General features: G+C 36.8%; 1 long non-coding RNA gene across 1 annotated transcript in view; it reads left to right on the forward strand.

Annotated features, from left to right (window-relative positions):
• The window catches only part of LOC110262165 (uncharacterized), a 75,299-nt gene that overhangs the window by 20,898 nt on the left and 32,183 nt on the right, over positions 1-22,218 (forward strand). The window lies entirely within an intron of this gene.

The following is a 22,218-nucleotide window of genomic DNA, read 5'->3' on the forward strand; positions in this document are numbered from 1 at the left end:
CCTTGGGAACATGAGAGGGAGAAAGAATTTAGAGACCTGGCTAAGGACCAGAGGTGTGCTGGTAAATGTTTAACAACTGGCTCTCCAGGCTTAAAAAAAAAGGAGGCCCCATTTGCAGTGTTTTTTAATTAATGTGGTCTAAATACCACGACCATGTTTGATTTCAGTCTACTAATCTGACATTACTGAATATGGAGTTGGGAAGAGAAGAACACAATCCATTTTCCTGATCCATTATGATCCCACTCTAGCACATCATTTTTAGTACTCAACAGAAAACGACTTTCCAGGGTCACCCTGAGAGCCTGTCTATGACTACGTAACAGACAGAACTGGGAGGCTAAATAGCTTTGGAGAGTGACTCATAAATGCCCATAGATATATTTATATATGCCTACATTGTCTTTATCTCTCTTCTTTTACACCATCCACTTTCACATGCTGTCTTTCTTTACCCTCTGCTACACTGAGCAAGTGACCTCTGCTACCACAAAAAGAAAAACAGCTTCTGCTATGGGAAGCTGGCAATAACTCTGAACTATTTCTGCAATATGTTTCACCATTTTGTCACATAATATTAAAAAGATGTGTACTTGGGGATGAGTTGGGGATGGGATTTAATAAATTCAGTAAATGTTTCTGCTTCATCAAGGAAATTCTTAAATAAAACTTGTAGTTTTCATTGAGAATATGTTAAGATGAAGAATTAAATGGCTAAAGCCTTAATTAGAGCTAAATTTCCAGAAGTTTACCCACTATTGCTTTTGTACCATCAGTGCAAATGTCAAAACAATTTAAAGGGCCAGTAATATCTTAGTATTACTATGAAAATAATTTTAACCTTTCAGGCCCCATGGACCTCCTCGGGGTCCATGGACCACACTTTGAGAACTATGACTCAAAAGTCATATGTCTCTTGGTTTGGTTATTGCAATAGGCTGCCCACATCCAATCTGACAACCTTGTAATCCATTCACCAACAAACAGCCATAGTCATTTGTAATCATATAACTTCCTACTTAAAACCCCCTTATGGCTTCCCATTACTCTTAGGATTAAATGAAAACCCTTATTATGGCTGACAGAGCCCTCTGTGATCTGATCCCTGCCTCTCTCTGCAGCCTCATCTCCCTCTGTTATCCTCTTCAATCTATTTGCAACAGCTATGCTAGCTTCTTTCTCTGTTTCGAATACAGTAGATTCATTCTAGCCCCGAGGGTCCTTGCATGTGCTCTTCTTTGTACTTGTCATGCTTTCGCCATACTCCATTGACCTGATTAACTGGACTCTTCCTGCAGCTGTCAACTTAAATTTCACTCTAAGAGAATCTCCTTACCTGCCCCTAGTTAGATTAGATCCCCTGCAGAAACTCTCACATTCTTGTAATGTATAATTAATATCGGTACTTATTTTTGAGGCCTGCCTCCTCCATGAGACTGTAACTGTTCTCAAGGAAGAGACTGTCTGTCATGCTTTGCACAGATTAAGGGTTTTGAATGTTGTCTTATTTGATTGAAGGATGTCACCTAGCATGAAAAAGAAGGAATTGGAAGATTATCTACACATAAATATCAGTCTCTCTGCTCCTTTGATGCTGTACCGCATTGACTCTTTAGACCTCAGTTGAGAGAGCAACAAAGCACGATAATCCAGCACCATAGTACCTTGAAAAGACTTTATTTTTTAAAAGTGCAAATGGGAGGTACAGAGAACACATCCCTCATCCCCCAACAATCAATCCCTCAATCACCCCCATGAGCCACACGAGGATGCTGGTACTCAAAATTGAAATTCCAATGGTGAATATTTTGTTATAGGGATAATTTTGTCATACCTAAATTTCTCTTCCCTTTAAAATAATGTCTTTCCAAGGAGATTTCTAATTCTTCATTCAGATAGAGTTCAGACAATCTAGAGACATGTTCCAGCAAATATCTGAACTCTGGCACTAGGTATAGCTCAGCCTCAAATCTGGACTCCGCTACACATTATCCAGTCATTTTACTCTCTTTCCATTCCTACATTTTAGTAAAAATACTACAGTATGTGCTAGCTCTGAGTCAAGTCTGTAACTTCTTAGCTTTCTGGAAAAATTATCTTCCTCCCAAGCTTAACACCACAGTCTTACCTCTAGAAAATATTGTAGTTCTTGTTCTATTAAGGAAAAGTGTACCAGAAATGAACTGCAGAGGGAGGCTCAAAGTTCTTTGGAGTATGCCCAATATGGCTTGCACATGTCTCACGCCAAGTGGATGACCAGCAGGTGACTATAAACAGCAGTCTAGGAAGGTAAAAGTAGAAATTATAATTTTTAATATTTTCTTTGCTTGGTTCAAAATAAGGCACCAAAATATTCCTGAAAATATTCTCCATTAATTCTACTCAAAATGAAATTGATACACCTTACACAATGCAATGTATGAACAATTCATATTGTCATAAAATTCAAGATTGCTTGATGATGAAAAGTGAAAGTTTTGGTTAAATGGCTAAATATTTTATTTAAAATATCTCAACTACATTTAGAAGCATCTGAGACATTGTTTCCTTTTTCTATTTCCTGCAATATTCCTCCCAAACCTAGAGTTTGTTTTAAAAAGATAGAGATTAAACACTGCAGTGAATTATGTCTGTGCTCATGTGCAAACACCTTTTTCTTTCTGCTTGTCTTTGTGAATATTTGAAATCTAATATTTATTACACTGTGTTTGAAAAAGAGACAGGTTAAAATGCAGCTTGAAAAAGAGAAGATGGTAACCGTAAGAGATCTAATTACAGTGAACCTATCATAATTGGGTCAGCAAGAGGCTAGGAATGAATCTGTTTATAATGGAAATAGGAACTTTTCTGGAACATTTAAATAGCTGATACATTGCCGTTGCCTTGGATGTAATCAGTCATTTTTTTTAGATTAGATTTGAGAAAGGAATCCCACATTGAAAAGTTCAAAGTGGAAGGGTAATATCTAAAGAAGAGTTAGTGGTTGTGCCTGGAAGCCTAGACATCAGGAGACCACGGAAAAGGGCTGATTGCTAAAAGGAAGAAAACTGCAGGAATCCCAAACCTGTTAAGTATGGCAACATCAAGGAAAAACTCCATCCTCTGCAGGAATTGTATATATTGTTACTGAATGGTTCGGAATTTACCTATATCCTTTTATATTTGCTGTTTCTACTTTCTTTTTCTTTGTACTATTTGATTTTAGGCTACTCACTCAAATGATGAGCCATGTAGTACTCCACAGTTCTTTATAACTCCTTTAAGGAAAGTTTTGCTCATAAAAGTTGTAAGAATAAATGATTCATCTGTGGTGTACTATAGACAAATTTCTTGATCTCATAAAAGCTGATTTGACAATGTGTACATTATCCTGCTTCTTGCTTGTGCATGCGTTCTTGCTTCCTTTAGGCATGCTTTCCCCATAGTTAGTGCTTTCTTCAGGACTAGAGTGAGGGGAAGGCAAGACTCAAATTCAGGCCAGTTATATTGTTAGAGAAACACATTGAGAAAGATATGGAAAATAAGAAATTACCAACAAAAGTGTGATTTGTAAATTATCTATGAATTTAATTGATTCATGTTATAAATTTTCTCTTTCTCTAGATTAGCACTGTCATGTAGACCTTTGTGACAATAGAAATGTTCTGTATCTGTGCTGTTCAATGAAATTAGCCACTACTGCAACTGAATAACTAAATTTTTTTTCCATTTATTTTTTATTACTCAAATGAATTTATCACATCTATAGTTATATAATGATCATAACAATCTGATTTCACAGGATTTCCATCACACAGCCCAAGCACATCACCCCACCCCTCAAACTGTCTTCTCTGGAGATCATAAGGTTTTCAATGTCTGTGAGTCAGCATCTGTTCTGCAAAGAAGTTCAGTCTGTCCTTTTTTCAGATTCCACATGTCAGTGAAAGCATTTGATGTTGGTGTCTCATTGCATGGATGACTTCACTTAGCATGATAGTTTCTAGGTCCATCCATGTTGCTAAAAGTGCTGGTATTTCGTTCCTTTTAATGGCTGAGTCATATTCCATTGTGTATATATACCACCTCTTCTTGATCCATTCCAATGTTGATGGACATGTAGGTTGTTTCCATGTTTTGGCTATTGTAAATAGTGCTGCAATAAACATTGGAGTACATGTGTCTTTGTGAGTCATGGTTTTCTCTGGATAGATGCCCAGGAGTGGGATTGCTGGATCAAATGGTAGTTCTATTTTTAGTTTTCTGAGGAATCTCCATACTGCTTTCCACAATGGTTGCACCAATTTACAATCCCACCAACAGTGCACTAGGGTTCATTTTTCTCCACACCCTCTCCAGCACTTATTTTTTGTAGGCTTTTGGATGATGGCCATTCTGGCTGGTGTAAGGTGGTACCTCATCGTGCTTTTGATTTGCATGTCTCTAATGATGAGTGATGCTGAACATCTTTTCATGTGTTTCTTGGCCATCCGTATGTCTTCTTTGGAGAACTGTCTGTTTAGATCTTCTGCCCATTTTTTGATAGGCTTGTTTGTTTTTTTGGTATGGAGCTGAGGAAGGTGTTTATAAATTTTGGAGATTAATCCCTTGTCAGTGGATTCACTTGGAAAGATTTTCTCCCATTCTGTGGGTTGTCTTTTCGTTTTGTTTAGGGTATCCTTTGCTGTGCAGAAACTTTGAAGTTTGATTAGGTCCCATTTGTTTATTTTTGTTTTTACTGTCATTACTCTAAGAGGTGGAACTGAGAAGATGTTGCTGTCATTTATGTCAGAGAGTGCTTGGCCTATGTTTTCCTCTAGGAGTTTGATAGTGTCTGGTCTTATATCTAGGTCTTTATCCATTGGGAGTTTATTTTTGCGTATGGTATTAGGGAGTGTTCTCATTTCATTCTTTTCCCTGTGGCTGTCCAGTTTTCCCAGCACCACTTATTGAACAAGCTGTCCTTTCTCCGTTGTATATCCTTGCCTACTTTGTCATAGATGAGTTGGCTATAAGTGCATGGGTTGAATTCTGGGCTTTCTATCCTGTTCCATTGATCCGTATTTCCGTCTTTGTGCCAGTACCATGCGGTTTTGATGACTGTTGCTTTGTAGTATAGTCTGAAGCCCGGGAGCCTGATTCCTCCAGCTCCATTTTTCTTTTTCAGGATGGCTTTGGCTATTCTGGGTCTTTTGTGCTTCCAAACAAACTTTAAAATATTTTGTTCGAGTCCTGTGAAAAATGTCCTTGGTGGTTTGATAGGGATTGCATGGAATCTGTAGATTGCCTTAGGTAGTATGGTCATTTTGATAATATTAACTCTTCCAGTCCACGAGCACGGTATATCTTTCCATCCCTTTACGTCATCTTTGATTTCTTTCATCAGGGTCTTCTAGTTTTCAGAGTACAGGTCTTTTGTCTCTTTAGGTAGGTTTACTCCGAGGTATTTTATTCTTTTGGATATGATGGCAAATGGGATTGCTTCCCTAATTTCCTTTTCTGCTCTTTCATTCTTAGTGTATAGAAATACCATCAATTTCTGTGTATTGATTTTGTATCCTCTCTCTTTTTTGCTTGTGGATACAAAATCCATTGATTTGCCAAATTCAAGGATGAACTATAACAGTTTTCTGGTAGAGTCTTTAGGGTTCTCTAGGTATAGTATCATGTCATCTGCAAATAGGGATAGTTTTACTTCTTCCTTTGCAATTTGGATTCCGTTTATTTCTTTTACTTCTCTGATTGCTGTGGCTAGGACTTCCAGAACTATGTTGAAGAGAAGTGGCAAGAGCAGACATCCTTGTCTTGTTCCTGATCTCAGTGGGAATTCTTTCAGCTTTTCACCATTGAGAATGATGTTCGCTGTGGGTTTGTCATATGTGGCCTTTATCATGTTGAGGTAGGTTCCCTCTATGCTGGCTTTCTGAAGGGTTTTTATCAGAAATGGGTGTTGGATTTTGTCAAAGGCTTTTTGTTTGTTTGTTTGTTTTTTGCATCTATTGAGAGGATCATATGGTTTTTATTCTTCAGTTTGTTAATGTGGTGTATCACACTGATGGATTTGTGGATATGGAAGAACCCTTGCATCCCTGGGATAAATCCCACTTGATCATGATGTACAATCCTTTTAATGTATTGTTGGATGCGGTTTGCTAGTATTTTGTTGAGGATTTTTGCATCAATGTTCATCATTGACGTTGGCCTGTAGTTTTCTTTTTTTGTGGAATCGTTGTCTGGTTTTGGTATCAGGGTGATGGTGGCCTCATAGAATGAGTTTGGGGGTATCCCTTCCTCTGAAATATTTTGGAATAGTTTCAGAAGGAGAGGTGTTAGCTCTTCTGTAAAGGTTTGATAGAATTTGCCTGTGAAGCCATCTAGTCCTGGACTTCTGTTTGTTGGAAGTTTTTTAAGCACCTTTTCAATTTCAGTACTTGTGTTGGGTCCATTCATCTTTTCTATTTCATCTTGGTTTAGTCTTGGAAGATTGTACTTTTCTAAGAATTTGTCCATTGCTTCTAGGTTTTCCATTTTATTGGCATATAGTTGCATGTAGTAGTCTCTTATGATCCTTTGTATATCTCTGATGTCTGTTGTTACTTCTCCTTTTTCATTTCTCATTTTATTGATTTGAGTCCTCTCTCTTTTTTGCTTGATAAGTCTGGCTAGGGGTTTATCAATTTTGTTGATCTTTTCAAAGAACCCGCTTTTCATTTCATTGATCTTTTCTGTGGTTTTCTTTGCTTCTAGTTCATTGATTTCTGCTCTGATCTTTATGATTTCTTTCCTTCTACTAACTTTAGGTCTTGTCTGTTCTTCTCTCTTTAGCTGCTTTAGAAGTAAAGTTAGCTTGTTTATTTGAGCTTTGTCTTGTTTCCTGAGGTAGTCTTGTATTGCTATAAACTTTCCTCTTAGAACGGCTTTTGCTGCATTCCATAGGTTTTGGAGTGCCGTATCTTCATTGTCATTTGCTGCCAGGTATTTTTTAATTTCCTCTTTGATTTCTTCTGTGATCCACTGGTTGTTTAGTAGCATGTTGTTTAGTCTCCACGTGTTTGTGTTTTTTGCAGTTTTGTTCTTGTTGACTTTCAGTCATATAGCGTTGTGGTCGGAAAAGATGCTTGATATGATTTCCATTTTCTTAAAGTTCCCGAGGTTTGATTTGTAGCCCAGGATGTGATCAATCTTAGAGAATGTTCCATGTGCACTTGAGAAGAATGCATATTCTGTTGCTTTTGGATGGAATGTGCTATAAATATCTATTAAGTCCATCTGGTTTAATGCGTCATTCAGTTCCTGTGTTTCCTTATTGATTTTCTGTCTGATTGATCTGTCCATTGCTGTTAGTGGGGTGTTAAAGTACCCCACTATTATTTTGCTATTGTTGATTTCTCCTTTTAAGGTTGTTAGCAGTTGCCTTATATATTGTGGTGAACCTGTGTTGGGTGCGTAGATTTTTAAAATTGTTATATCATCTTCTTGGATTGATCCTTTGATCATTATGTAATGACCTTCTTTGTCCCTTAAAATATTCTTCATTTTAAATTCTATTTTGCGGAGTTCCCATAGTGGCGCAGTGGTTAACAAATCCAACTAGGAACCATGAGGTTGCGGGTTCAATCCCTGCCCTTGCTCAGTGGGTTAACAATCCGGCGTTGCCATGAGCTGTGGTGTAGGTCACAGATGCGGCTCGGATCCCGTGTTGCCATGGCTCTGGCGTAGGCTGGCGGCTACAGCTCCGATTCGCCCCCTAGCCTGGGAACTTCCATATGCCATGGCAGTGGCCCAAGAAAGCAAAAAGACAAATAAATAAATAAAAAGTCTATTTTGTCTGATATGAGTATTGCTATTCCAGCTTTCTTTTGATTCCTGTTTGCGTGAAATATTTTCTTCCATCCTCTCACTTTCAATGTGTATGTGTCCCTAGAAGTGAAGTGGGTCTCTTGAGACAGCATATGTATGGGTCTTGTTTTTGTATCCATTCAGCAAGTCTGTGTCTTTCCGTTGGGGCGTTTAGTCCATTCACATTTAAGGTAATTATTGATACGTATGTTCTTATTGCCATTTTATTAACTGCTTTGGATTTGTTTTTGCTGCTCTTTCTTCTTTCCTTCCTCTCTTGTTCTTTTCTGCCTAGAGAAGTTCCTTTAGTATTTGTTGTAAGGCTGGTTTAGTGTTGCTGAATCCTCTCAGTTTTTGCTTATCTGTGAAGGTTTTGATTTCTCCTTCAAATCTGAATGAGAGCCTTGCTGGGTAATCTTGGTTGGAGGTTTTTTCCTTTCATCATGTTAAGTATATCATGCCACTCCCATCTGGCCTGCAGAGTTTCTGATGAAAAATCTGCTGATAACCTTATTGGGGTTCCCTTGCATGTTACTTGTTTCTTTTCCCTAGCTGCTTTGAAGATTTTCTCTTTGCCTTTAATGTTGGTCAGTTTGATTAATATGTGTCTCAGGGTGTTCCTCCTCGGGTTTATTTTATATGTTACTCGTTGTGCTTCCTGGATTTGACTGAGTGGTTCCTTCCCCATGTAAGGGAAGTTTTCCGCTATTATCTCTTGGAATATTTTTTCTGTCCCCTTCTCTCTCTCTTCTCCTTCTGGCACTCCTGTAATACGGATGTTGTTGCGTTTCACGTTGTCCCAGAGTTCTCTGAGACTCTCTTCATTTGTTTTCAATCTTTTTTCTCTTTTCTGTTCTGCATCCGTAATTTCCACTAATCTGTCCTCCACCTCACTTATTTGTTCTTCTGCCTCATGTATTCTGCTATTTGCTGCTTCTAGTGAATTTTTTATTTCAGTGATTGTATTTTGCATCTCTTCTTATTTAAGTTTGATATCTTGTATCTCTTTGGTCAGTGTTTCTTGTAAGGTATCCATCTTTGCCTCCAGTTTATTTCCAATGTCTTGCAACATCTTCAGAATCAACAATTTAAAGTCCTTTTCTTGGAGGCTGAGAATCTCCTCATGGCTTAGCTGGTTTTCTGGGGTTTTTTCTTTTTCCCTCATCTGAGTTATAGTTCTCTGTCTTTTCATTTTTATAAGTTTTTGGTGTGGGGACCTTTTTCCAGATAATAGAGTTGTAGCCTTTCTTACTTCTGGTGTCTGTCCCCCATGTGGCTGAAGTAAGTATGGGGGCTTGCTGTAGGTTTCCTAATGGGAGGGGCTGATGCCTGCCTTCTGGTAGGTGGAGCCAATTCTAATACCTCTGATGTGTTGGGCTTGGTCTCTGGATGGGATTAGAGGCAGCTGTGTGCCTGAGGGGCCTTTAGGTAGCATGTTTACTGAGGGGTGGGGCTGTGATCCCACTTGGGTTGTTGTTTGCCCTGGGGCTTCTCAGCAGATGACTGATGAGTGGGGCCAGGTTTTCCCAAAATGGCCACCTCCAGAGAAAGACATGGCTGCTGAATATTCCCGAGAACTTTGCTTTCAGTGTCCTTCCCTCACAACAAGCCACATTCACCCCTGCTTTCCCAGGATGTCCTCCAAGAACTGCGGTCAGGCTTGACCTAGATTCCCATGGAGACTTTGCTTTGCCCTGGAACCCAGTACACATGAAAGTCTGTGTGTGCCTTTTAAGAATGGGGTCTCCATTTTCCCCAGTCCCGTGGAGCTCCTGTGCACAAGCCCCACTGGCCTTCAATGCCAGATGCTCCAGGGGCTCTTTCTCCCAGTGCCAGATCCCCACACATGAGAGTTTGTTGTGGGGCTCAGAACTCTCACTCCTGTAGGTGAGTCTCTGTGAACCAGTTAGTTTCCAGTCTGTGTTGCTTCCCACCCGGGAGGTATAGGGTTGTTTATATCGCGAAATCACCCCTCCTACCTCTTGATGTGGCCTCCTCTTTTTCTTCTGGAGTAAGGTATCTTTTTTAAGGTTTCCAGTCCATTTGGGTGAAGAATGCTCAGTCTTTAGTTGTGAATTTTGTTGTTTTTAGGAGAGAAGTTGAGCTCCAGTCCTTCTATTCCACCATCTTAATCCCATCTCCCCCGAACAACTGAATTTTTAATTGTATTTCATTTTAATAATTTAAATTTAGATAGCCACATGTAGCTATACAGCTACTGTGCTAGGCAGCACAGCTCTCAAATACACCTTTCTGGTTATGATGCTCAGCCAAATATTTCATTAACTATGAAATACCAATTTAGGAACCATGATTATTTGACTTGAACTAGTCTATCACTGACTTTTGAACGATGAAGAAAATGGTTGGAGATCAGATTAATAATATAAAAAATATTATAGATCAAAATTTCAGCTTTCATAGAGATAGAAACTCATTACAAGATCTAGTTTAGAACTATTAAAATTATTTATAAACAAATATACATAATAAACTTGTTATATGAATCACTTTTCTTATTCATTGATGTGAAGCAGATCTAAATGGACCTTTACGTGGAAACACTCTTGTGTGATTAATTTTATGTGTCAACTTGACCAAGTTACAAGAAGGCCAGATGGCTGGTAAAACTTATTTCCGGGTGTGTCTGTGAAGGTGTTTCTGGAAGACATTAGCATTTGAATTAACAGACTGAGAAAAGATATCCTCCCTCACCAATGCAAGTGGAAACATCTGATCAGTTGGAAGGCCTGAATAGATCATAAAGGTAAAGGGAAGGCTTAGCTCTCTCTCCCTAAGCTGGGACATTTACCTTCTCCTGCCCTCGGACATCGGACCTCTTTGTTCTTGGACCTTGCGAAGCTGGGACTTAAACTATCAACTCCCCTAGTTCTCAGGTTTTTGGACTCAGATAGAATTACACTACCAGCATTCCTGTCTCTCCATAACCATGTGAGCAATTTCTAAATCTCCATATGTGTGTGTATCTACATATATATATGTATATATATTGTTTTTCTGCATAACCCTGTCTAATACAACTCTTTAATAGTTATTTATATATTCAAACTATAGGCCAGACACTGGACTAGTGCTTGAGATATTTTTAAATTATAGTTGATTTACAGTGTTTTGTCAATTTCTGCATAGTGACCCAGTTATGTATATATAACTTTCTCTCATACTATCTTCTATCAGAGACTCTCAAGAAGCTAATTTTTGGAATTCCTGTCATGGCTCGGTGGTAACAAACCTAACTAGTATCCACGAAGACACAGGTACAACCTCTGGCCTCAGTCGGTGGGTCAAGGATCTGGCCTTGTCATGAGCTGTGGTGTAGGTCACAGACATGGCTTGGATCTGGCATTGCTGTGGCTGTGATGTAGGTCAGCAGCTGTAACTCAGATTTGACTCCTAGCCTGGGAACTTCCATATGCCACAAGTGTGGCCCTAAAAAGACACACACACACACACACACACACACACACAGAGCTCATTTTTGTCCTAGAAATTAAATATATATCTTTGACTTATTGGGGTTTAATATTAATATAAATATTAATACATTATTCATCTTAAAGATATGCGAAGACATTAAACCATTTAATTTCCCCCTTAAAAAAGCTCATTTTTAAAGCTGTCACCGCCACTTCAATATATTTCATACTTTCCACATAAATAATTCTGAGCTTTCCCCAGATTAGTACAGATTAATGTTTTTTAATATTTAATTTAATTGTACTTTACACTGATTATTATTTATATGACATAATTTCTTTAGTATATTAGCAGATAGTATATATCAATATCTATATATATAGACAGATATTAAATATTTAAGGTTTTTGCTACATTTTTAGGTAACAGTAAGTTTTAAATTTTCCCAGTACTTAAACCATGATTTTAGCTTTATATTTAGTATATAGCACTAATATATTAGTATAAGTACTATATTATTCATAATAAGTGCTATAGTTAACTGTACTTACATAAACATAAAAATAACCATAAGTATATGTATTAATACAGTGAATAAGTGCTAATAATTTTTCTTTTAATTTCTTGCATTATTATGTTAACATTTAATATGTACTCTCATTAATAAAAATGATGAATTGATTTGCACTTAATGGAAGGAACTTAGTATGTTAGCCTCTCCAGATATATTGAACATGGGCTATGGCCAGACTGCTGGATTTGTTCAATTCTTAGTTCTCTCACATACTAAATATAACCTTGAACAAGTCATTAAACTTATCTGTGCTTCAACTTCTTCACTGGAAAAGTAGAAAATATTTGTCTCTTCCTATAGCCATTGTGAGAATTATATTAAAAGAGTCATAAAACCTGCTTTACATAGTCCCCGACACATGATAGTACTCAATAAAACTTTACTACTACACTACTCCTACTACTATTGAGCATATTATAAGGTAAGCCAAATACTCTATGTCACCTACTTAGAGTAGATGTTTGAGAAGAGGGAGCAATGTTCACATATAATTATAATATACCAAATGGTATCTGTCTTCACAGTAAACCCAGAGTTTAAATATGGGAAGATTTTTACTCTTGGTTTCTAAATTTGTAGACAAAATCTTTAAGTACTTTTATTTCCTTATAGAATGTTAATTTACTTATCTTTTTCTCTCAGTATAAGGTTGGAAAATCCACACTCTTTTGTAATTTTGTACTTTATTTTAGAAAATACATATATTTGACATGGAGTGATTACAGAGGCCCATGTTGAAATGTGTTTTTATCTGAAGGACATGTGTACATAAAATTTGAAAATAAAGATTTTATCCTGTATGCCTCTGAAGCCAAGGAATGGATAAACTAAAAATGGAAAAAACTTCTAAGGAAACTTTTTTGCAATAAATACTGCCCTAGAAGGGATGCAGTATTTAAGAAAAGCTATGATCCAAAAGCATGATCAGACATTTTCAAGTAGAGCAGTGAATTAGATTTCTAAATGCCACCATGCACTCAGTAAACAGATTTAACTGGCAATGTAAATCAAATTGGGAAAACTGAATATCTCAGTAATGCTGCCAATTTCGTAAGCCTCAAAAATTTACATCTTTGAATGAATGCTTAAGCCAGCATTAGAGTATATGGAATGTTTCATCAGTTAAGTATAAACCCTATATTTAAAGGTATACACTTGTAATTCCACTCCTCAACTATATGCTTCTAGATTTGAAGGAAATATTTGGCTCTGAGCTGGAGGGCTCACCAGAGTAATGTCGGCAGTAAGTGTGCTCTTGAACCCTTGTTTCCCTCTTTGCATTAGTTTTGAGACCATTAGATGCCATGACAAATAAACTTAAAATGTATCTCTCAAATACAGTAAACATGTATTCCCCACTCATTGTTAAGTGAAAAATGGGGGTTGCTGATTAACAGATGGTCTCCTTTGAGCAGAATGCAGAGACCCAGGTTTCTTCCAGTTTGGGATCTATTATTTTCAAAATACTGTTTCCAATACTGGCAGGCTAGTGCTCAGCCAATCAAAAGGGAAAGGAATAAATATCAAGTGGAAGAGCTTAGTGGACCAGGCTTAGAAATGGACCAGGCCTAGAAGTGGACCAGGCCACCTCCAGTCATATTCCAATGACTGGAACTCACTTATATGGCCATACCTTACTTCAAAGGAAGATGTGAAACCTAGCCGAAGACACACCCAGAATTGACAGTTGATTGATTCTTTTCCATTATAGGTTATTAAAAAATAATGAGTTTAGTTCCATGTGCTACACAGTAGGACCTTTTGGTTGTCTATTTTATATATTGTGGTGTATGCATGTTAATCCCAAACTCCTAATTTATCTCTACCCACTTTGCTCTCTGGTACCCATTAGTTTGTTTCTATGTCTATGGGGTCTATTTCTGTTTTGTAAATATGTTTGTGTCTATCATTTTTTTAAGATTCCAGACATAAGAGGAATCTTATATCACTGTGATTTCAGATATCATATGACATTTGTCTTTCTCTTTCTGGTTTACTTCACTTACAATGAAAATCTCCATGGCCATCTATGTTGCTGCAAGTGGCATAATTTCATTCTTTTTTATGGCTGATATTCCATTGTGTGTGTGTGTGTGTGTGTGTGTATAATCTCACATTCATCTGTCAATGAACATTTTTGTTGCTTCCATGTTTTGGCTATTGTAAAAAGTGTTGCTGTAAACATTGTGGTGCATGTATCTTTTTGAATTAGAGTTTTCTATGAATATAAGCCCAGGAGTGGGATTGTAGGATTATATAGTAGTTTTATTTTTATTTTTTTAAATTATTTATTTATTTGTTTGTTTGTTTATTTATTTATTTTTTGCTATTTCTTGGGCCGCTCCTGCGGCATATGGAGGTTCCCAGGCTAGGGGTTGAATCGGAGCCGTAGCCACCAGCCTACGCCAGAGCCACAGCAAGGCGGGATCCAAGCCGCATCTGCAATCCACACCACAGCTCACGGCAACACTGGATCATTAACCCACTGAGCAAGGCCAGGGATGGAACCCGCAACCTCATGGTTCCTAGTCGGATCCGTCAACCACTGCGCCACGACGGGAACTCCAGTTTTATTTTTAGTTTTCTAAGAAACCTCCATACAGTTCTCCATAGTGGTTGTACCAATGTACATTCCCACCAGCAGTGTAGGAGGGTTCCTTTTTCTCCATACCCTCTTCAGCACTTATTATTTGTAGACTTTTTGATGACGGCCAATCTGACTGGTGTGATGTGATACCTCATTGTGTAGTTTTGATTTGCATTTCTCTAATAATTAGCAGTGTTGAGCATATTTTCATGTGACTTTTGGTCATCTGTACATCTTATTTGGAGAAATGTCTATTTAGATCTTCTGCCCATTTTTTAATTGGGTTGTTTGGTTTTTGATATTGAGCTGTGTGAGTTGTCTGTATATTTTGGAAATTAATCCCTTGTCAGTCCAATCAGTTGCAGATATTAAGACTGTAGCTTGTCTTTCCATGTTGTTTCTGGTTTCCTTTGCTGTGCAAGAGCTTTTAAGTTTAAATAGTTCCCATTTGTTATTTTTGTTTTTATTAACATTACTCTAGAAGATGGATCCAAAAGATATTGCTACGATTTATGTCAAAGTGTGTTCTGCCTGTGTTTTCCTCTAGGAATTTTATAATATCCAGGCTTATATTTAGGTCTTTAATCCATTTTGACTTTATTTTTGTATACGGTGTTAGAGAATGTTTTCATTTCATTCATTTACTTGTAGCTGTCCAGTTTTCCCAGCACCATTTATTGAAGAGACTGTCTTTTCTCCATTGTATATTCTTGCCTCCTTTTGTGTAGATTAATTGATCATATGCATGTGAACTTACTTCTGGGCTCTATCTTCTGTGGCATTGATCTGTATGTCTGTTTTTGTGCCAGTGCCATATTGTTACAATTACTTTTGCTTTGTAGTATAGTCTGATGTCAGAGAGCCTGATTCCTCCAGGTCTGTTTTTTCTTTCTCAAGATTGCCTTGGCTATTCAGGATCTTTTTTTTTCATACAACTTCAAAATTTTTTTGTTCTAGTTCTGTGGAAAATGCCATTGGTAGTTTGATAGAGATTGCATTGAATCTGCAGATTGTCTTGGGTAGTATGGCCATTTTAACAATATTGATTTTAGCAATGCATCTGTTTGTGTCATTTTCAGTTTCTTTCATCTGCTTCTTATAGTTTTTGGAGTACAGATTTTTAGCCTCCTTATGTAGGTTTATTCCTAGGTATTTTTCTTTTTAATGCAATTGTAAGTGGGATTGTTTCCTTAATTTCTCTTTCTGACCTTTCATTCTTAGTGTATAGAAATGCAAAAGATTTCTGTGTATTAATTTTGCAGCCTGCAACTTTACTGAATTAATTGATGAGCTCTAATGGCTTTCTGGTAGCATCTTTAAGATTGTCTATATATAGTATCACATCATCTGCAAACAGTGACAGTTTAACTTCTTTTCCAATTTGAATTTTTATTTCTTTTTATTCTTTGATTGCTATAGCTAGGACTTCTGCAACTATTTTGAGTAAAAGTAATGAAAGTCAGCATCCTTGTCTTGTTCTGGAGCTTAGATGAAATGCTTTCAGCTTTTCACCATTGTGTATGATGTTAGCTGTGAGTTTATCATATATGGCCTTTATTATGTTGAGATAGGTTCCCTCTATCCCCACTTTCTGGAGTTTTTTTTTTTTTTTTATCATAAATGGATGTTGAATGTTGTCAAAAACTCTTTTCTGCATCTATTGAGATAATCACATGGTTTTATTTCTTCAGTTTGTTAATGTAGTTTATCACATTGATTGATCAATGGATACTGAAAAATCTTTCCATACCTGGGATAAATTCCACTTGTGTATGATCCTTTTAATGTATTGTTGGATTCCATTTGTTAGTATTTTGTTGAGGATTTTTGAATCTATATTCATCAGTAATACTGGCCTGTAATTCTCATTCTCTCTCTCTCTCTCCCTCCCTCCCTCTCTCCCTGGTATCTTTGTCTGCTTTTGGTATCATGATGATGGTGGCCTCATAAAATGGATTTGGAAATGTTCCTTTTTCTGCGGTTTTTTGGAGTAATTTTAGAAGGATAGGTGTTAACTCTTCTCTAAATGTTTGGTAGAATTCACCTGTGAAGCCTTCTGATCCTAGGCTTTTGTTTGTAGGGAGTTTTAAAATTACAGATAAAATTTCATTTCAAATTCATCATAATAGGTATGTTCATATTTGGTTTCCTTCTAGTTCCGTCTTAGGAGGTTGTGTCTTTCTAAAAATTTGTCAATTTCTTCTAGATTATCCATTTTATTGGCATGTTGTTCATAGTAGTCTCATGATCCTTGGTGTTTCTGTGATGCCATTTGTAATGTCTTCTTTTTCATTTCTGATTTTATTGGTTTGGGCCTTCTCCCTTTTTTTCCTAATGAGTCTGGTTAAAGGTTTATAACTGTTTCTATTTTCAAAGCAGGACCTTTTAGTTTAATCTTTTCTATTGTTTTCTTAACCTCTGTTACATTTATTTCTGTTCTGATTTTTATGATTTCATTTTTTTTCTACTAACTTTGGGTTTTGTTTGTTCTTCTTTTTCTTCTTTTGCTTTTTAGGGCCATACCCACGGCATATGGAGGTTCCCAGGCTAGGGGTCTAATTGGAGCTGTGGCTACTGGCCTACACCACAGCCACAGCAATGCAGGATCCAAGCAGCATCTGTGACCTACATCACAGCTCAGGGCAACGCTGGATCCCTAACCCACTAAGCGAGGCCAGGGATCAAACCTGAAAGCTCTTGGTTCCTAGTTGGGTTCGTTGACCACTGAACCATGATGGGAACTCCTGTTCTTTTTCTAGTTGCTTTAGATGTAAAGCTAGGTTGTTTATTTGAGATTTTTCTTATTTCCTGAAGTAAGCTTGTCTTCCTGTAAACTTCCCACTTATAACTGCTGTTGCTGCATCCCATAGGTTTTGGGTCATCATGTTTTCATTTTTATTGGTCTCTAGGTATTTTTGATTTCCTCTTTTGATCCATTGGTTATTTATTTATTGTCTAACCTCCACATTTTTGTGGGTTTTGCAGGGTTTTTTTTAAGGCTTAGTAAATGTTCTGTCATTCTCTTTCTTATTTTTTTTTCATTTTAAAGTTTTATTGGAAGTGTGGTTGATTTATAATGTTGTGATAATTTCTGCTGTACAACAAAGTGATTCAGTTATACATAAGCACATATCCATTCTCTTTCAGATTCTTTTCCCACATAGATTATCACAGAATATTGAGATAGAGTTCTCTGTGCTATACAGCAGGTCCCTGTTGGCCAGGCATTCCATATACCACAGTGTGCATATGACAATCCTAAATCCCCAGTCTATCTCTATCAAACCTCTTGCAATCAAGCTCTTCTGGCCTTCAAAGGTAAATGCTCTGGGAGCTCCTCCTCCTGATGCCCAGACCCTTTAGGCTGAGGAGCCTGACGTGGGTATCAGAACTCTGCTTTGGGAGAAGTTCTATGATATAATCATTCTCCAGTTTGTGGGTTGCTTGCCTAGGTGGTATAGGATTTGTTATATCTCAAGTGGGCTCCTCCTACCATCTTGTTGTGGCTTCTTCGTGATGTCTATGTATGTAGAATATCTTTTTTTAGATAGATTCCAGTCTTTTTTTATTGATGGTTATTCAGCAGATAGTTGTGATTTTGGTGTGCCCATGAGAGGAGGCGAGCTCAGGTTCTTCTACTCCACCTTCTTGTCTGTGGCCCCCCTGATATTTTATATATATTGCAAAATAATCACTACAAGAAGTATCTGCTACTACACATAGCTGCCCCAGATTTTTTTTTCTTACAATGAGTACTTTTAAGATCTACTCTTAGCAACTGTCAGATATGCAATACAGTGATTTTAACTACAGTCACCATGCTATATATTACATCGCTATGATTTATTTATTTTAAAACTGAAAATTTGTACCTGTGCCTGTTGACCTCTTTACCCATTCCCACCCTCCACCTCTGGCAAATACAAATCAGTTCTCTATATCTATGAACTTTTTTTTTTAAGAGTCCACATATAATTAAAATCATATGGTATTGTTCTTTCTCTCTTTGACTTATTTCACTTAGTGTAAAGACCTTAAGGTCCATCCATATTGTGGCAAATGGAAATACTTCATTTTTATGACTGAGAAATAGTCCATTGCATCTATACACCATACTTTCTTTATCCATTTACCAGTCAGTTAATGTTTAAGTTGTTTCCATTTCTTAGCTATTGCAAATAATGCTGCAATGAACATGAGGGCGCATATATTTTTTCAAATCAATGTTTTTGTTTTCTTTAGATAAATACCTAGAGGTGGAATTGCTGCTTCATATTGTAGCTCTATTTTTAAGTTTTTGAGGACCCCTCCCCACTGTTTTCTATAGTTGCTGCACTAGCTTACATTCCCAACAGTAGTGCACAAGTGTTTTCTTTTCTCCATATCCTTGCCAATACATGCTATTTCCATTTCTGATAGTTTCTTCATAAGCCTCTTTGTCTTAGATATCTTTGCCACATTACTACTTAGCCATAAGACAGTTTTGCTACAGAAGATAAAATACCAAAAAATAAAAGAGGAAAATTAAAAAGGACATAAACAGGAAAAATGAGAAATGAATAGTGAAATTTAAAAGACTTTATTGCAAAATACAAGATATTTTAATACATTTAAAATATTTTATTTTGTAGTTTGTACCTAAGCACTTATCTTCCAAGTCTTTTTTCATAATATTTTATATCTTTTTTTCAATACAGCAACATGTAAATTAAAAATTGATAATCCTATCAGTATTAAGCTGTTCCAGGTCACTATTACATGCTAGAGAAGTTTAATCAAAATTCTTAGGACTAGTACTTCTCAAGATGTGTTTGATGGAAAATTAATTTCACAAAATGGTCCTGTCAGATAAATTTATAAAATGTGGCATACTATACCTCCCTCTTGGAGTTTTGCAAAGTCTATTAGTATACTATAGTCTCTGAGATAGTCTAATATAAAGAAACATTTAATTCTAATCCAGCATTTCTCCAATTACTTAATGTAACTATTTTTTTTCATGGAGCAATTATTACCATCCAATAGAATTATTGCTCTGAGATTACACTGGGGAAATATATTCTCTAGACCAATGGTTTTAAAATAACAGCCAAATGGGATTTAACCCAGAAATGAAAGATGAGCTCAACATATGAAAATCAATCATTATAATACAGTATACTAACTGATAAAAGATAAAAGCCATATGATCATCTCAGTAGAGGCACAGAAAGTATTTGACAAAATCTGGAATTCTTTCCTGAGAAAAACACTTAACAAATGAGAAATAGAAGGGAAATTCTTCAACCTGGTAAAGGACACCTACAAAAAATAAAAACAAAACCACAACTTACATTGTACCCATTGGTGAAAAACTGAATATTTTCTCCCAGTGATTAGTAATAAGAAAACTATGTTAACTCTTAACACTTCTGCGTGATATTAAACTGGAGGTACTAGCCAGGGCAGTAATAAAAGAAAAAGAAATAGAAACATATAGATTGGAAAGGAAGGAGTAAAACCACCTCTATTTGTAGACATGATTTTTATGTCACACACACTCACAAAATTAGAACTAGTAAATGAGTTCAGTATGGCCGCAGGGTAGAAAACTAATATACAAAAAAATTGGTTATGTTACTATACACTAGCAATGAACAGACTGGAAATGAATTTAAGAAAGCAATTCCACTGATAGTAAAATCAGAAAGAATACTTTGGAGTAAATCTAGCAAAATAAGTGTGAACTACAAAATGTCATTAAAAAAAAAAAAAAAAAAAAACAACTGGTGAAGTCCTAAATAAATGGAAAGACATGTTCGTGGATGGAAAGACTCAATGTTAAGATGGCCATATTCCTCAAATTGATCTCCAAAGCTAACTTAATCCCTACCAAAAATACTAGTAGGACACTTTTTTCAGAAATTGACAAGTTGATTCTAAAATTCATGTAGAGATTCAAGGGAACAAGAATAGCAAAACAATATTTAAAAATAATACTAGAGGAGTTCCCATCGTGGCGCAGTGGTTAACGAATCCGACTAGGAACCATGAGGTTGCGGGTTCGGTCCCTGCCCTTGCTCAGTGGGTTAACGATCCGGCGTTGCCGTGAGCTGTGGTGTAGGTTGCAGACGCGGCTCGGATCCCGCGTTGCTGTGGCTCTGGTGTAGGCCAGTGGCTACAGCTCCGATTCAACCCCTAGCCTGGGAACCTCCATATGCCGCGGGAGCGGCCCAAGAAATAGCAACAACAACAACAACAAAAGACAAAAAAATAATAATAATAATAATAATAATAATACTAGAAAACTCACACTGATAGATTTTAATATTACAAAGCTATAGAAACTAAGACAGATTGAAAGAAAACATACATCAAATTAATGATGGAGCTGAGATTCAAACCCAGTTCAGACATGAAAATCCATGTTTTCCCCACTACCATACAATTTTTGTTGTTGTTCTCTATATTTTCTAATATACATACCCCAAGACCATTTACCTAGTCATCACTCAATAAGTAACCAAGGCATGAATAAACATTGCTTCTGGTGATGACAGCGATCCTACAAAGGAGTATCATATAAAGAAAGATAATTATAACTTGAAGTACAACCTACCAGTTACCCTGAAGTCAAATAATGAATTTAAAAAGCTGTAATTGCTATAACTGTATATGTGCTGAATACAAAACACCGATGGAGTTTCTACGCTCTAACAACCTTCACCCTTCAGAATGAATTGGTAAGAATATGAGAAGTAAACACTATCAGATTGAAATATAAAGCACTAAAACTTAAGATCAAAACTAAAATTAGAGCAATCAGGAGAATTTCACCTCATATTCTCACTTTTCCTGCCAACCTAACATTTTCAGTGAGATTAAGGTAAGTGTTAGCTGTTTGGGAGAGGGAATATTACATATACACACAAATTCTTCTGGGAAGTCCTGGGAGGCACTGTAACTTTTAAGATTCCTGGAAATTTTTAGGCTTGGAATAGATCCACCAAACAAATCCTAAAGAGTTTAACGTCATCAATGACTAATGTGCCCCATCTCAAACCTGCCTCCTGTGACACAGAGAATGAAATGCTGCCGCAATCAAGCCTGATAGTATGGTGTTGAAGCACTAAGTGGCTTTCTAACAAATTTAGACCTGACAGTTATTTTGTCTTTCTCTTGCTTTAGTGGATTAGTCTACAAGAACACTGCACATTTGCTGGCTGCTGAGGGAAATACACATTAACCTATCTGCCTGCAGGCAGCCATCCAGGATGGATGCCCTGCAGATCAGGCTGTAGGGTGTATGTGTGACAGCTCTTTGACAACACAGGGGAAGGATGTCCAGCGGAGATTGTGGGTGACTGCTAGGCCAAACTTCTCCACTTCTCATTAGTCTCCTTTTATAGACTTAAGGGCTAACCACAAGCAGTTGCATGGTTTGATAAAAGTGGATCATAGAAATGGAAATAAATGCCATGTCTAGCATACATTTCAGGCTCATTTCTTTGGATAGTTGAATGTAAACTATTGTTTTTTATGGGGTAGTAATGTCTAACAGGTATTTTAAAAGACTTTATATTTTATCTAATATTATTGTATAAATTAAGCCATTTTAGGTAAAAAAAATATAGCATCTGAATGTTGGTATTTCAATGTTTCTAACCTATAAAATCATCTAGAATAATTTGCTTCATCTTTAGTGCCTAAATTTTTCTGCTTATGAAAATAGCAATAATAAAACTCATCTTTCTATTTCTTGTGTCACCAAAAAACTATTGCACAGATAATGTAAAATATCCATCTGGCATGAAGTTAGGCC

This window comes from Sus scrofa, chromosome 8 (genome assembly GCF_054392235.1).
Source record: "Sus scrofa isolate SSC_HxYL_T2T_F1_AM1 chromosome 8, Sscrofa_HxYL_maternal_Yorkshire_Landrace_v2.0, whole genome shotgun sequence".
Lineage (NCBI taxonomy): Eukaryota > Metazoa > Chordata > Mammalia > Artiodactyla > Suidae > Sus > Sus scrofa.